The 17,576-nt window shown below is 44.0% G+C and overlaps 1 long non-coding RNA gene across 1 annotated transcript in view; it reads right to left on the reverse strand.

Moving 5' to 3' along the window:
• Positions 1–10,105: 10,105 nt before the first annotated feature.
• The window catches only part of LOC144891663 (uncharacterized), a 166,383-nt gene continuing 158,912 nt past the window's right edge, over positions 10,106–17,576 (reverse strand). Inside the window, exon 3 of the long non-coding RNA XR_013623011.1 lies at positions 10,106–10,405. This is a non-coding gene — a long non-coding RNA (uncharacterized LOC144891663). The remainder of the gene's footprint in view (positions 10,406–17,576) is intronic.

A 17,576-nucleotide genomic window follows, 5' to 3' on the forward strand; every position in this document is an offset into this window, starting at 1 on the left:
CCATACAATAAGCAACTTGATGTAAAACAAACGTCATAATGACGCTGAAGTTTAGGTTTAAGAATAATTACGTTTTAAATACGAACAAAATGATTTATTTTTTCTTTCCTTTTTTGTATACAGAATCGAGGCTCGTGTAAGAGCTAACACATTGAACATGAAAACATGCACAGGCACATAAAACACACAATGAAGGGAGCGGGAGACAAGAGGGGAGGGACATGGAAGCACACAAACACAACAACAGTAGAGAACAAGGACATCGGTAGATCTGTGGAATGGGGAGGGCTGGAGGAGGAGGGAGGAGGGAGGAGGGAGGAGGACACGGTATAAAGCACCAATGAACACTACTTGGAATTTCAGGAAAGAAGTTGGGGATTTAAAGAGGCGAATTTGGGGTGTTTTAACGGGGGTAGAAAAGATCAAGGTTTTGGAAGGGGGAACATAAGAGATGGTGGTGAACAGCTGTTTTAAAGACCTGGAGGGAGGAAAGGGATTGAAGAGAGTGTGGGAGTTTGTTCCAGAGGTGGGAGAAAAGAGGATTGAAAGAGTGAAGGTCAGCAAAGTCTTGATTTTAGCAGTTTCACCAGAAGAGGGTTGCTGGTAGATATTGTGTGTCCTGCAGGAATATTTGGGGGACAGAGCACAAAGAGAGCTGGGGGAGCAAGGCCGGAGAAGAGTCGGTGGAAGACAGAAAGACCACCAACCTGCCTGCGGTGAGTGAGTGAAAGGCCCTCGGAGTTAGCTTCATCGCGGGAGATTCCAATTATTCTGAAAGCTTTGGTTTCAACCGCGTGAAGCCGAGCTATGTGTGAGGCAGGAGCACCAGCCCAGAGTGGAGAGCAGTATTCCATTGAGCTGCGGATGAAAGCTTTGTATGTGGTGAGGAGCTCAGGTGTGCCAAGGAAGGACTTCGCATGATGCAGGATGCCCAGTCGGCGACTGGCTTTGGAGGCCAGCTTGGAAATGTGGTTTTCTCAGGAAAGATCATGGCAGATAGTGAGATCCAAAAGCTTGAGTGACAGAACTTCTTCAAGAGGATTGTTCAGAAAGTAGATGGGAGGGTTTCGGAGAGACAAAGTGAGAGTGTGAGATTTGTCAGGATTGAAAGACATGTTCCACTTGTCCGCAAGGAGAGGAATTGCGCAAGCCATGCGTGGAGGTTTCCATGGATACCATAAGAGGAGAGTTTGGTGAGCAGAGCGGGGTGCCAGACCGTATTGAAGGCACGTGATATGTCAAGGGAGACAGCTCTGATTTCCTGTTTGGCATTGAGGACCTCCATCCATTGTTGAGACAACAGAAGCAACATGTCCAGAGTAGAATGACCTGGTCTGAATCCAAATTGATGATCAGATATTAAGCCATTGGAGAAGAGCATGGATTTGATGTCAGAAGCGATGATTGATTCCATGACCTTGCTGATTATTGGGAGCAGGCTGATTGGTCTGTGGTTGCAAGGATCTGCTTTAGCATCTTTTTGTGTAAAGAATTTGCTCATTGGACAAGATGCTTATTTGCTCATTATTCAAAACGATATAAAAGACTTGAAAAAGTAAGGGGAAAAAAAATAATTCAACCCACATGAAATATTCAATCCCGAACCTACAACCCCCAGCTCGGGGTCTGATGCTTTAACCATTAGAACACTGGGTCAGCACATGGATTTGTGTAATAATATTTTGAAGAGTTATAAAGTGTGTATATATTTTTATATATTTATTTATGTATATATGTATTTATATCTTACGATAATTCACCAAATGTCTGTCCGTCTGTCTGTCTGTCTGTCTGTCTGTCTGTCTGTCTGTCCGTCTGTTCCCAGGTACGGCAAAAACGGCAGAACCGATCGCAACGAAATTTTGGGTGGGTAATCCTTGGACCCCTGGAGTAAAATAGGCTATATTGTTTTTCCAATTTTTCCCCAATTTTCCAATTTCCAATTTTTCTAATTTTCCAATTTTCCAGTTTTTCCAAACACGATGGAATACTATTTACCGATATTAACAGTGCTGTGGCTTTTATTGAAATTCTACAAATACTGTTTAGATTTTGATGATTTGCGTGTGATATGATTTAACGGATGTTTATATAAATCATTTAAAATAAAAAAAGCCTTAAATTTCTGATATTTTGCCTTTTCATTTGGGCCTCCCAGTTGAAGCCCCGCCCGAAGGGTGGGTACTGTTGCTAGTATATTTAATTTTAAAGCAAAAACTATAGCACTTAGGTGGAATTTGTTTCAAAAGCCATTAACTAGATGTATTGGCAAATGTATATTCTAAGTTTCAGCTCATTTCAATGTATAGTCCTTGAGATAAGAGCGCCAACACATTTTGTGCGGATGGACGGACAGATATCAAAGTGATTTCGAGGGTTTTCTTATTTAATCTCAAGAATGTGGAAACAGACGTTGCTCAAATTTGGAACATATTACCTCAACGTAGAGCATTTACTTATGAAATTTGCAGCCAATTTCGTTCTTTAGAAGCCAAGAAACGTATTTTCAGTCCCCATGTTAAAGCTGCATAAAGAGTAACGATCCCTTATATAAAGGGAGGGGTGCTTTGCACCTCCCTTTGATTTCCTTTTTTACCTGGGCAACACTGAGGTTAAAGCACTCTTTTCCTGGGGAATTTTTTCCTCCTTCCCTTGTCCCCCTCCCCCAAAACGGAGGGGGCTGTCAAAGCCACCCCTCCTCCCCCAATCAATGTATATGTAGTATATATGGCCTCATATGGAATATTGTGTGCAGTTTTGGTCGCCACGTTACCATAGAGACGGTTCAGCGTACAGGGGGACTGGATTTATTATGGGCCTAGCTAGGTTAAGCTAGAGAAATTATTGAAGGAGACAGAACTTTTTACATTAGAAAGGAGATGATTGCAAGTGGATTAGATTGAGATGTTTATGATAATGAAGCGTGTGGACAAGATAGGTGCAGTGGGGGGTTTTCAGCAGAGTGGACAGTGTTAGGACCAGGGGCCATAGCTTGAGGGTAAAGAAGATGAGAGTTAGGAAAGTTTTAAGGCCAGGGATCTTTCAGTCTTAAAGTGGTTAATGCATGGAATTGTCTCCCTGGAAATTGGCAGTGGAGAGGGTGGATAAGTTAAAATGGGAATTGGATATGCACCTGGATGCAATGCAGGTAGAGGCATGTGAGGATAATTGGCAGGACTTGGTAGCTTGTGTATGGATGGATGATGATTCCGTGATTGGTGCAGCGCAGGCATGATGGGCCGACTGGCCTCCAGGTAGGGAAGTCAGATGGCTAAAACTAAAACCACTAGCTTGTAAATTTCATAAAGTATTTTCAATCTCTTGCCTGATTATACCATTCCTTCTGTAGCCATCACTTTTGAGTCAATAGTTTGCCAAATAACGCAGGGTTTTGTGGGCACTGTGATGGGCTATGGCAAGGATGTTTCGTGGTTAACTCTTAAATTCACCTTGAGAACTCGGAATGAGCACTAAAATTATACCTTTTAAAAGGTAATCCTGCACTCACCCCCTCGGTGAATAAACAAGAAAGATGTCGTGAACAGTGCGATACTTGCAAAATACAAATAAACAATAGTTGCCATGGAAACAGCAATTTGGCAATTTCGAAAATTTCACGAGATTTTACTCACATATAATAGAAGTCTTGAAGACAAGACCATGTAGTGTGTCCGGCAGTTTCCTCTCTCCCTGAAGGTCGAATTTCCCAGCCACACATACATACAAATAAGCTGCGTAAGTTTCAATTTCATATCTTGAGACATTATTGGGGCTTGGTCGTCTTCTTTCTCTTTTTCCTGCATTTGACAAATTGCAGCTCACAGAATCAAAGTAAGTTGTAATGTTAATTACAACTTACAAGTTGTAATGTTAAAATGTAAGTTGGACAGCCAAGTCACAGCACTGTCTCTTGTTTAGTGGATTGCCCTAAATCCTTCATCAAATTTGAAATTCGATTTGTGGAGATGGTGTGATGTCTTTGCATGGAGAGTACGGATCCTGCTGAGTGCAGACCACTGTTTCCGCGGGTTGCCAATGAAACAGGTAATCCCAAGCTGGTAATTTGGCCAGGGTAGCAGCAACCATTTGCTTACACTTATTGAAAGTGATGATGGAATCGTTAGTGCCCATAATGTAGATGCAAATGGGCCAGCCAAATTTAGGTCACCATCTGTAGGATGGTGGGATCTAGGTGACAGCTGTCCCAGAAAGCACGACATCAGAGCAGCAGTTTCAGTTATACCTGTCTTCATTGAAAATCAAACTCAGATGGGACAACTCAAGAGCGAGCAAGATGGAAACTGCTTCTTATTGCCGATAAGTTGGGATAATGCTGGAATAAATACATCAACTAACTAGAATATGGCACCCGCTACAAGAGCACCTCCGCCAGGCTGAACAGTCAAAGGGTCGGATCTGGATCCGGGCCTGAACCAAAATCGAATCAGCTTGTCCTTGTCACCTAACCAACTCATCCACAACTATTTAGAAATATCGTGCTTTATAGCCTTTTCAGGCTTATCTCTCAATGGTGAAGAATCCCTTAAAAATTCTCGTAGACAGATCCGGATTCGTTCTTCACAAAAATCGAATCAATTTGTCCTTGTTACACACCCAACCACCAAGTTTCGTTCGAATCTGTCCATACCTTTTTGAAGATATCCTATTTACAGACAGACAAACAGGCAGGGGTGAAAACATAACCTCCACCCACCTTCAATGGTGGAGGTAAAAAAAAAAGGATCTCAACTCAAACTTGGAAACATATTGAGGAATGTAAGAAATTAAAACAAACTAAAGATTTGCAAAACCGTCAACAAAGAGGAATTGCAGTAAGGGTACATATATACAGTATATATTCAGTCACGTGAAAAAGTAAGTACACCCCATGTAAAGTTTTGACTTTTTCAACATATTTCAACATACAGCTATTTGATCTTCATTTCAACAATATTGATAGATACAGGTGATATAATATAACAAATATCATGAAACATTTACATTTTGTAGTCCATTGTATAATTTAAATAAACATAAATGCAAATTTCACATGTGGAAAAAGTAAGTACACCCCTACATTTATCACCACTTCAAATACCTAAAATTAGAATCAGGTGCACCAGCTCAGGTGCAAATGATTAGAACATCGTTAGAGAGGATCTTGGAGGAACCTGTCTTATTTAAACCTCAGACATTTCGTTTGGTTTGCTCTTTGTTGTTGAAGTGTGCGGCATCACCATGCCTAGATCAAAAGAGCTCTCTGAGGCCTTCAGAAAGAAGGTGAAAGATGCCTACGAGTCTGGGAATGGATTTAAAAAGATCTCCAAACAATTTGAAATCAATCATTCGACTGTCCGGAAGATCATCGTCAAGTGGAGAAGATTCCAAACAACTGCCAACTTGTTCAGGCCAGGCCGCCCCAGCAAGTTCAGCCTGAGAGCAGACTGCAAGATGCTGAAAGAAGTCTCGAAGAACCCCAGAATGTCATCACGGGACCTACATGTAGCTCTTGCCACTGTTGATGTCAAAGTGCACGAGTCTACCATTAGAAAGAGGCTGCACAAATTTGATCTACATGGGAGGTGTGCCAGGAGGAAACCGTTGCTGTCCAGAAAGAACATCAGAGCAAGACTAAAGTTTGCCAATGAACACCTTGGCAAAGACCAGCACTTCTGGAACAATGTGCTCTGGACAGATGAGTCAATGGTAGAGCTATTTGGCCTCAGTACCAGCAGACATGTTTGGCGAAAACCAAAGACAGCATTTGACAACAATAACCTGATACCAACTGTAAAGCATGGTGGTGGAAATATTATGGTTTGGGGCAGCTTTGCTGCGTCAGGACCTGGGCAGCTCACCATCATAGAATCCACTATGAATTCTTCATTGTACCAGAGGGTGCTTGAGGATAATGTGAGGCCATCTGTCGGAAAGTTGAAGCTCAACCGAAGGTGGACCTTGCAACATGACAATGACCCTAAACATACCAGTAAATCCACCAAGGAATGGTTGAAAAGATAGAAATGGAGGGTTCTGGAATGGCCAAGTCAAAGCCCGGATCTAAATCCCATCGAGATGTTGTGGGGGGATTTGAAACGAGCTGTGCATGCAAGAAACCCCTCAAACATCGCACAGCTGAAAGAATTCTGCATGGAGGAGTGGGAAAAAATTTCTCCCAGTCGATGTCAGAGACTGGTAGACAGTTATAAGAAACGCCTACTTGAGGTTGTTTCTGCCAAAGGGGGCAATACCACCGATTAGAGCCAAGGGTGTACTTACTTTTTCCACATGCGAAATTTGCATTTATGTTTATTTAAATTTTACAATGGACTACAAAATGTAAATGTTTCATGATATTTGTTATATTATATCACCTTTATCTATCAATATTGTTGAAATGAAGATCAAATAGCTGTATGTTGAAATATGTTGAAAAAGTCAAAACTTTACATGGGGTGTACTTATTTTTCACGTGACTGTATATGTGTATGTATATATATATATATATATATATATATATATATATATATATATATATATATATATATATATATACATACACAGACTTGGCATTTAATATGGAATATTTGTTTTTTCTTGACTTGGGTTTCCTTTCTGAACTCAGAATATCAATCTGGTGACTTTCCTTTACGCTTTGGCGATTTATTTGTTAAAAGAACCATGTCACTGATTGTCTGTCGCAGAAAGAAGTCAATAACAGGATTATATCACAGGTGGCGTGACAAAATGTACGGACAGGTACATTTGACGATTGGCTTCACAATCGGGTGAAGGGTTGTTGATTGTTGCGTTCTGTATTAGTGAAAAACTGCTGCTGCACGTCTACAAAAGTTATTGCCGCTTCCTCTGGAGATGGTCCGTCAACTCGACAATGCTGTTTGTCATGGAGTGGTCGCTTTACGAAATTCCGGCATGAAACAGTGTGCTGTTGCTCGGCAGTATGGCATCACTCAAGGTCGGGTGTCAAATATCCCGAAACGAAATGCTCAGAGGGGTGTCCCTCCTCCAAAATCGAGGCCAGGACGGCCCCGCAGAACCACAAGGAGGGATGATCGCCAGCTGCACCGGTTAGTCCACAATGGCCATACCAAGTCAGCTAATCGGCTTAGGGCTGAGTGGCAGCAACTGACAAATGTGCCTGTATCCAGAAGGCTAGTCAACCAACGACTGGTTCAAGCAGGCTATCGTGCCAGGCGTCCCCTGGGAAAGCCACGCCTGACAAGAGAACACTGCCAGCGCCGATTGCAGTGGGCCAGAGAGCACCGTCAATGGTAGCCAGGACACTGGAATCACGTGATCTTCAGTGACGAGTCTTGATTTCTGGTCTATCGTCAAGGTGTCCATGTCTGAGTGCGTAGACAAGTGCATGAAGCCTACAACGAAGATTGTGTAGTGCCAAGAGTCCAAGCTGGAGGTGGTGGGGTGACCGTTTGGGCTGCTTTTCATGCAGGGGGCAAAACTGACCTGGTTGTTCTGAATGGAAACCTGAACCAGTTCAAGTACAGGGCCATTCTGGAAGAAACATTGCTTCCATTTGCTCATGTAGCCTTCCGAGGAAACTTTGTCTTCCAAGATGGCAATGCACGGCCTCATTGTGCTCGCATGATCCAATACTTTCTTGCTGACCGTGGTGTAGAGCATATGGAGTGGCCTGCCATGTCCCTGGATATGAATCCGATAGAGAACTTGTGGGCAGAATTAACGCGTCAAATCGACAACTTGGACCAGCAGCCCACCTCTGTGCGTGAATTGCAGCAAACTATTGTCACTGCATGGCAAGCGATTCCTGTCCAAACCATGGCAAATCTCGTGAACAGCATGCCTCAACGTGTACGTGCTCTCCTTAATGATCGTGGGGGTTACACGACGTACTGAACTGTAATTTTACTGTCCGTAATCCCAGTTGTAATTTAACTTTTGTTTTTGTTCAAAAATTTTTTGGCTAATGTGCAAAATGAAGAGATACTTCTGGAAAACGTACAGAAGTTTAACACAGTACTGTCCGTGAATTGAGTTCGATATCAGTTTACATCACTTTCAAGGATCAATTTATTTGATTCGAAATGTCAAATGTGGTTTTTGTTTCTTTTAAAGGTCACGGTAACAAAATCTTGAATAATTTCAACATAATTCCAATGAACTTTTGGTTCTAAGTCAACTTGAAAAGTAAGTTCATCCCCACAAAAAAAATATTCCATATTAAATGCCAAGTCTGTATATATACAGACTTGGCATTTAATATGGAATTTTTTTTCTTTCTTGACTTGGGTTTACTTTCTTAACTCAGTATATCAATCTGGTGAGTTTCTTTTACACTTTGGTGATTTATTTGTTAAAAGAACCATGTCACTGATTGTCTGTCACAGCAAGAAGTCATTAACAGGATTATATCACAGGTGGCGTGACAAAATGTAAGGACAGGTACATTTGACGATTGGCTTCACAATCGGGTATATAAGGGTTGTTGCGTTCTGTATTAGTGGAAAACAACTGCTGCACGTCTGCAAAAGTTATTGCGGATTCCTCTGGAGATGGTCTGTCAACTTGACAATGCTGTTTGTCATGGAGTGGTGGCTTTACGAAATTCTGGCATTTGAACTGGTTCAGGTTTCCATTCAGAACAACCAGGTCAGTTTTGCCCCCTGCATAAAAAGCAGCCCAAACGGTCACCCCACCACCAAACGGCCCAAACGGTATGGCATCACTCAAGTTCAGGTGTCAAAGATCCTGAAACGAAATGCTCAGAGGGGTGTCCCTACTCCAATACCGAGGCCAGGACGTCCACGCAGAACCACAAGGAGAGATGATCGCCAGCTGCACCGGTTAGTCTGCAATGGCCGTACCAAGTCAGGTAATCGGCTTAGGGCTGAGTGGCAGCAACTGACAAATGTGCCTGTATCCAGAAGGCTAGTCAACCAATGACTGGTTCAAGCAGGCTATCGTGCCAGGCGTCCCCTGAGAAAGCCACGCCTGACCAGACAACACAGCCAGCGCCGATTGCAGTGGGCCAGAGAGCACCGTCAATGGCAGCCAGGACACTGGAATCACGTGACCTTCAGTAACGAGTCTAGATATCTGGTCTATCGTCAAGATGGCCGCGTCCGAGTGCGCAGACAAGTGCATGAAGCCCACAACGAAGATTGTATAGTGCCAAGAGTCCAAGCTGGAGGTGGTGTGGTGACCGTTTGGGCTGCTTTTTATGCAGGGGGCAAAACTGACCTGGTTGTTCTGAATGGAAACCTGAACCAGTTCAAGTACAGGGTCATTCTGGAAGAAACATTGCTTCCATTTGCTCGTGCAGCCTTTCGATGAAACTTTGTCTTCCAAGATGACAATGCACGGCCTCATCATGCTCGCATGATCCAACACTTTCTTGCTGACCGTGGTGTAGAGCATATGGAGTGGCCTGCCATGTCCCCGGATATGAATCCGATAGAGAACTTGTGGGCAGAATTAACGCGTCAAATCGACCACTTGGACCAGCAGCCGACCTCTGTGCGTGAATTGCAGCAGGCTATTGTCACTGCATGGCAAGCGATTCCTGTCCAAACCTTGGCAAATCTCCTGAACAGCATGCCTCGACGTGTACGTGCTCTCCTGAATGCTCGTGGGGGTTACACGAAGTACTGAACTGTAATTTTACTGTCTGTAATCCCAGTCATAATTTAGCTTTTGTTTTTGTTGAAATTTTTTTTGGCTAATGTGCAAAATAAAGAGATACTTCTGGAAAACGTACAGAAGTTTAACACAGTACTGTCCGTGAATTGAGTTCGATATCAGTTTACATCACTTTCAAGGATCAATTTATTTGCTTCTAAATGTCAAATGTGGTTTTTGTTTCTTTTAAAGGTCACATTAACAAAATCTAGAATAATTTCAACATAATTCCAATGAACTTTTGGTGTGCAGCCTCTCTTTTGGGGGTGAATCTTGAAAAGTAAGTTCACCCCCACAAAAAAAATATTCCATATTAAATGCCAAGTCTGTATCTTTACTCGTGGAAAAAAGTTAATGTGCATCAGTTACACCACCATGTGAATTGAGAAATGAAAACAAACACATCACATTGTTTGGTCATGTCAATATTTAGTGTTTGATAGACAAGAAATCGACATGAGAATGACAACGCATGTGTGCAAGGCATGTCCCCAGAGGCTCGAAGAGGGGTGCAGTCAAAAGTCAGTTGACAGCTCAGTATCTGGTGTGACCATCATTTTTGTTGGCACACGCTTGGCAATGGCGCCTCATTAACGCGACAAGATGGTTGAAGAAGGTTTGGGGGATGTCATTCCAGATCTGTACCAAGGCCTGCCGCAGCTGGGCCAACGTCACAGGCTGCTTTGGAGATGGTACAATCGTCGTTCCATTTCATCCCACACATGTTCTATGGGAGAAAGATCAGGTGAAACAGCTGGCCAGGGAAGTGCGGTAATGTTCTGTTGTGCAATGAAGTTGTTGACCACTCGTGTGACGTGAGGTGAATGCGTTACCTGTTGATGTGTCTGACATAATTTATTTTGCCTTTCTAACTTCTGGGATGTCCACATGGAGTATCGAGGTGCAGTATCACAATGGAAGTCAAGTGACTTATAAAGCCCTCAAGCAAGCTTTCCAACGAAACGGTTGAAGAATACCACATTAATTTTATCACCATAATATTGTCTTAACATTTAGACATTTTAACATCTTAACATTTAGACATTTAGACTTGTCTTAACATAATATTGTCTTAACTTACCTTACCATTTGTAATTTTATTTTCAAGAATGACGTCCATTGTGATAAAAAGTCAATTATATTGTTGCGGTTTTGAGTTTTGTACAGTTAGTATAATAAAGGTTAAAATTTCCCCCTGATAGTCACACAAGCAACATGTAGCCTCGCGATAGTGTAGTTATTTCTTAGTATTTGTGAGCTTAGTCCTTTTCCTATGTTAGTTCTGCGTTGAGTAGAGTCAGGAGAATAGGTCCTACTTCTACTGACTTCCAGCCTCCCTAGCCTCATGCCCCTTTGCGCTGACTTTGGTTCATTTTGGGCGAATTAACACGAGGCAGGCCTCGGAGGGTCGGGGCGGAGCTGAATGGGGGCGGCAGAGGAGCTGACAGTAAGCACAAGCCGCCAATCAGGGCTCAGAGGTTGTGGCGGCAGCACTGCATCACAGGGCATGGTAAGAAGGTTCGAGAGGGTTCGAGCAGGTTCGGGGGCGTATCTATACAAGCGTTGCACAAAGCCCCCGAGAGGACTGCTGCCCAGGGAGGACTCGCGCGCACTGACCAACCAGGAGGAATCGTTGATGAGCAGGAGTTGAGAGCGTCAAATAACTTTGAGAGATACGTGGGTGAAGAAAGACGCACATGAACCGGAATACGCGCTATTATAAAGAGACACTCGGTTGAGCTGGAGGCCAATCCGCATACAGTGAATTAAGTCATGCGAGTGATAACGGCTGTGTAATCGCCAGCCGCGCTGAGAGTCCCGCATTTGCCATTCCACCTCATCGGCTGCCTTTGTTTGGGAGACATGCTACGAGGTTCCTTCCACCGCCTGCTGCCATCTTTGCGGGACGTGCTGGGACCGTGGAGAGCCGGACAGGGCCGTTCCTGGACGACCACGTCGACGCGTCTGGCTGGGACATCAATCCATCTGCAATTCCCTGTGTGAGGTGATGGGCCCGAGTCCAGGGGATAAGATAAGACTGACTAAGTGCTGCTCTGTGTCTCTGCATCCCAATCACTGTATATACATGTGGGAATAATTAAACCTGTGTTCTTCCTTTTCCATTCGATCGTTCCTGTGATTTCATAATTGGTTAAGCGTGGTACGAATAGAACCGCTCAAATCGGGTTCCACTACCTAAACTGCACGGATCACGTGGTACTCAATCCGCTCGGCGTACCCAAAGCACACGTGGCTCGTGTGAGGCTTGCTTCCTCGCTTCCGTGGCGGCGCAGGGATTTAGGTACGAGCGAGACTTGGTCCCGAAACCCTATTTTGCGTTTTGCCCGGAAGAGGCGTTTCAAGTCTCGGTTCCGCCAAGCCCAGATAGAACAAGGGGATTAATCCCCCCTTGGTAAAGGGAAGAAGGGCGGCGGAGAACCGTAATAATATCACTTGCGCCTGTATCGCCATGGCTTACAAACATCGGTTGATCAGGAATGGCTGGCTTTTATGAATTTTTTTCACAAGGCTCTATATATGCCACGCGGCCAGACATAACAGTGGTATGTAATCTGTAATACGATATACTGTAGATTGTGGATTTCCTGCTCTCTTTAAAAAATGATCCGAAATCGCAAACTCGAAGCCTGAGTGAATGTGTGGGATACTGTCTTGTATTCATGTCTCAGGTTTCAGAACAATGAACCAGGTGATAAGGGAGAAGCAAAAATAGCAAAAAGTTCATGGACGGACAGACATCTGGACCCATTTTATAAGTTAATCTATTTGAGAATTGAGATGAGATCATCATTTTAAACTTACCATGTGCATTGATATGCCCCAGATATGACCTTCCCATTGGTGTTAAGAAGCAACAACCAGATACAGTGTCTCCCTCTGTGGAGTCTACCTGAATGTTGGTAATGACGGCATCGCCTTTCCAATTGAAGACGTCCATTAAATAAATCACCAAGCCTGCCATGTTCACACAAGGTAATCACGCAAGTTTCAAAGTCCACTCACTGGCAGGGATGATCGGGGAGGTCGGGTAGAATGTGCCATCCACAGGCCTTGCACGCGCCCACATCATTCGGAGTTTTTGTAGTACAGACTGCAAGATATCAACTTTTTGGGCGAATTGATCAGGAAGTTCTCCAACTCTTTTGGCGTGCATAGGCACACCCCTTTCTCTCAGGTATCTTTCCATGTATTTTCGGCTTCCTTTTGAAGCTTTGTTAGCCATTTTAGGTAACAATCCTTATTTAGCAAGCATGATATATATTTGGCCAACCTGGATGAACCCCGTTGCTATGGGTTTATGAGCATGCACTCTTGGGCAAATTACCTCATTTCGAAAGTCTCATATTTGGAGATAAGGAAAGTACATTTCAGAAATAGAATAATTGGAATTTTCTATTTACATTGGAATGTATCTTTGTGAAGGTGAGTGTGGCTGGATTGGCTACACAATGGACTTTATCAAGTGAACACTGATACTATCGTATGTTTACCGGCCGTGGGAATTAACATGCTCTTATCAGCTTTCAGTTAATAAAATCCATTGGAATGTGGTATAGCCTGCCAATGAAATGGTAGTGGGCACAAACAGTGGATCGGCTCATGAGATAACCAAAAGGATGTTTACGGGCGGGGTAAGTCCGATATAAGGGAATTAATGATATTATATCAGGGGGGCAGGTTGGGACTGGAAATTTTACAGTCCTTGGTAATATGTATTGCATTAGTCATCGTTCTATGCCTTTTCCAATGATGCAGCAATATAACCTTTACTCTCCCATCTGTGTTCCTTCCTCGCCACTTTCATTCCAAGGCTTTCTGTGCTACCAGCTTTCTGGTAATAAAAAAAAAAAACTTTGTGGTTACAATAGTGTCTTGACACTGTGGCATATTTAGTGGCATGGGCTTTATGGGAAGAAACATCCTCTCACACGTGTCTGCTTTATCTTTTCGCTACTTCCTTGTATAAAGGTTAACATCCTATATATATATATATATATATATACAGACTTGGCATTTCATATGGAATATTTTTTTTTTCTTGACTTGGGTTTACTTTCTGAACTCAGTATATCAATCTGGTGAGTTTCTTTCACCCTTCGGTGATGTCTTTGTTGAAAGAACCATGTCACTGATTGTCTTTCGCAGCAAGAAGTCAATAACAGGATTATATCACAGGTGGCGTGACAAAATGTAAGGACAGGTACATTTGACGATTGGCTTCACAATTGGGTATATAAGGGTTGTTGCATTCTTAATTAGTGGAAAACAACTGCTGCACATCTACAAAAGTTATTGCCGCTTCCTCTGGAGATGGTCCATCAACTTGACAATGCTGTTTGTCATGGAGTGGTGGCTTTACGAAATCTGGTATGAAACAGCGTGCTATTGCTCGGCAGTATGGCATCACTCAAGGTCAGGTGTCAAAGATCCTGAAACGAAATGCTCAGAGGGGTGTCCCTACTCAAATACCGAGGCCAGGACGTCCACGCAGAACCACAAGGAGAGATGATCGGCAGCTGCACCGGTAGTCTGCAATGGCCGTACCAAGTCAGCTAATCGGCTTAGGGCTGAGTGGCAGCAACTGACAAATGTGCCTGTATCCAGAAGGCTAGTCAACCAACGACTGGTTCAAGCAGGCTATCGTGCCAGGCATCCCCTGAGAAAGCAATGCCTGACCAGACAGCCAGCGCCGATTGCAGTGGGCCAGAGAGCACCGTCAATGGCAGCCATGACACTGGAATCACGTGACCTTCAGTGACGAGTCTAGATTTCTGGTCTATCGTCAAGATGGCCGCATCCGAGTGCGCAGACAAGTGCATGAAGCCCACAACGAAGATTGTATAGTGCCAAGAGTCCAAGCTGGAGGTGGTGGGGTGACCGTTTGGGCTGCTTTTCATGCAGGGGGCAAAACTGACCTGGTTGTTCTGAATGGAAACCTGGACCAGTTCAAGTACAGGGTCATTCTGGAAGAAACATTGCTTCCATTTGCTCGTGCAGCCTTTCGAGGAAACTTTGTCTTCCAAGATGACAATGCACGGCCTCATCGTGCTCGCATGATCCAACACTTTCTTGCTGACCGTGGTGTAGAGCATATGGAGTGGCCTGCCATTTCCCCGGATATGAATCCGATAGAGAACTTGTGGGCAGAATTAACGCGTCAAATCGACAACTTGGACCAGCAGCCTACCTCTGTGCGTGAATTGCAGCAGACTATTGTCACTGCATGGCAAGCGATTCCTGTCCAAACCTTGGCAAATCTCGTGAACAGCATGCCTCGACGTGTACGTGCTCTCCTGAATGCTCGTGGGGGTTACACGAAGTACTGAACTGTAATTTTACTGTCCGTAATCCCAGTCATAATTTAGCTTTTGTTTTTGTTGAATTTTTTTTTTGGCTAATGTGCAAAATAAAGAGATACTTCTGGAAAACGTACAGAAGTTTAACACAGTACTGTCCTTGAATTGAGTTCGATATCAGTTTCCATCATTTTCAAGGATCAATTTATTTGCTTCGAAATGTCAAATGTGGTTTTTGTTTCTTTTAAAGGTCACATTAACAAAATCTAGAATAATTTCAACATAATTCCAATGAACTTTTGGTTCTAAGTCATCTTGAAAAGTAAGTTCACCCCCACAAAAAAAAGATTCCATATTAAATGCCAAGTCTGTATATTCTGTATATTGCATTTCTTAAGAATCATATTAAAATCGAATGCCTGCTGTTATTTTAACTGTGGAAGTTATTAACTGTTTTTACAACAACAAAAAACAAATTAAGCTATACATGCAGGTGTGTCTATATAAGTTGACTATACACACATTGACTTCTGTCGTTCGTGAGACCAGTCCATTTTCCTCTTGCCCACCCACTCCCCGACACATTGTGGTATGGAAGAGTCCACAAGAGGAACTCCTTATACCTCTTCATGGAGCACGGAGCAAGTTATTGTAGAGCAGATATTGTAACTCGAGTTTCAGGGTAAGATTATCAATGTAAGAATCTCTTTATTCGACATCCTGTATGTAGTATGTTATTGGTGTGTGTTAAGTGTGTGGGGGTAGGTAATGAAATACCTTAGTCCAGATAGAATTGTCTCGATTAGCGTGCCCCAAATGCCACGAAGAAGAAGCAACTAAGTAGAAAATCCGTTCGGCCGAAGGTTGGTGTAAGATCTTATATGTGTCTCCATGCGAGGGGTGGAGCTATGCTAATTAGGTGTGGCTTAAGAATAATCCCCAGTGTGTAATTGCCCTGTGATTTTCCCTATGTTTTATTACTATTAAAAAGCACAACAATTACAACCACCTCAATCGCCGACAGTATGATCGGACATGCCGATCAGCAGAGGAACCTCGCCCAGCCGAACATTTCCAAAGGATGGCTAGACCATGCCCCAAGCTTCGTCAATGGGCATCAAGAATGGCCATGAGGCCATGCCCGAAGGACGATTGGTTGGGACGATTCGACGGCGCTGGTCGATTGGTCAAAAGGATGACATCATCGAGACGCGACAGAGGAAAAGAGGAGGGACTGCCATTTTCTGGCTCTCTTGGTCCTGACTTTATTCGTGGCAGGTGGTCACAGTTTGCTCTCTCTCTCTTGGTCCTGACTTTATTCGTGGCAGGTGGTCACAGTTTGCTCGCTCTCTCTTGGTCCTGGCTTTCTTTGTGGCAGGCAGTCACAGATTGCTCTCTCTCTCTCTTGGTCATGGCTTTCTTCATGGCAGGCGGTCACAGTTTGCGCTCTCTCTCTCTCTCTCTCTTGCTCCTGGCTTTCTTCGTGGCAGGCGGTCACAGTTTGCTCTCTCTCTTGGTCATGGCTTTCTTCGTGGCAGGCGGTCACAGTTTGCTCTATCTCTCTTGGTCCTGGCTTTCTTTGTGGCAGGCAGGCACAGTTTGCTCTTTCTCTCTTGGTCCTGGCTTTCTTTGTGGCAGGCAGTCACAGTTTGCTCTTTCTCTCTTGGTCCTGGCTTTCTTCGTGTCAGGTGGTCACAGTTTGCTCTCTCTCTCTTGGTCCTGGCTTTCTTTGTGCTCAGGCGGTCACAGTTTTCGTTTTCTCTCTCTCTCTCTCTCTCTCTCTCTCTCTCTCTCTCTCTCTCTCTCTCTCTCTCTCTCTCTCTCTCTCTCTCTCTCTCTGTCTCGGTCCTGGCTTTCTTTGTCAGGCGGTCACAGTTTGCTCTCTCTCTTGGTTCTGGCGTTGGTGGCGGACGGTCGTTGTTGGGCTTCGGATCACTCGACTGCAGCTGCTTTGGTTTGTGTGCACTCCTGGAAGGGGCTGGTGAGAGGAAGCAGTTCGGGATGGTCGGAGCACTGTGCAGCCGAACGTGCAGGACTGAGGGAGGCGATCCTACCCGCTGCATCACGTGGGCGGCTGGCTGCAGCGCGACTTCGCGCCATCGTGCATTTTCCCACGCAGTGACTCGGGACCCATTCGACGACCAGCAAGGATCGAGGGCCATTGAGGACGCTAGGCTGAGTACCGACCAACGCACCACACCACAATTTTCTTTTATTTTGTCATTCCCTTGTCCGTAATTGTGTCTGAATGGAGGGTCTCTCATTTAGGAATCATAGTTTTACCTCACCTTTCATTTTTATTGCATGTATTAATTTCATTAAATCATTATTTGTTGCATTTTCAATTTCTTGTCCTGTGTGTTTATTTGTTGTGGGTTCGAGGAATAAACCCCTGTTGCGTCCATCCGTTCAGGTAAGGACCTCATTATCCCTCCCCCGCGCACGCCAAAGAGATAACACTGCCATATTTTTGGGTATACGCCTCGGAGTTAAGGACTGGTCGGCCATCCGTCACTGGGGATCTTAATCCCCGGCGATGCGATAGTATGTTATTAGTTTAAGTGACATTTTATGTCCTTT

This window comes from Myxine glutinosa, chromosome 1 (genome assembly GCF_964187855.1).
Source record: "Myxine glutinosa chromosome 1, kmMyxGlut1.1, whole genome shotgun sequence".
NCBI lineage: Eukaryota > Metazoa > Chordata > Myxini > Myxiniformes > Myxinidae > Myxine > Myxine glutinosa.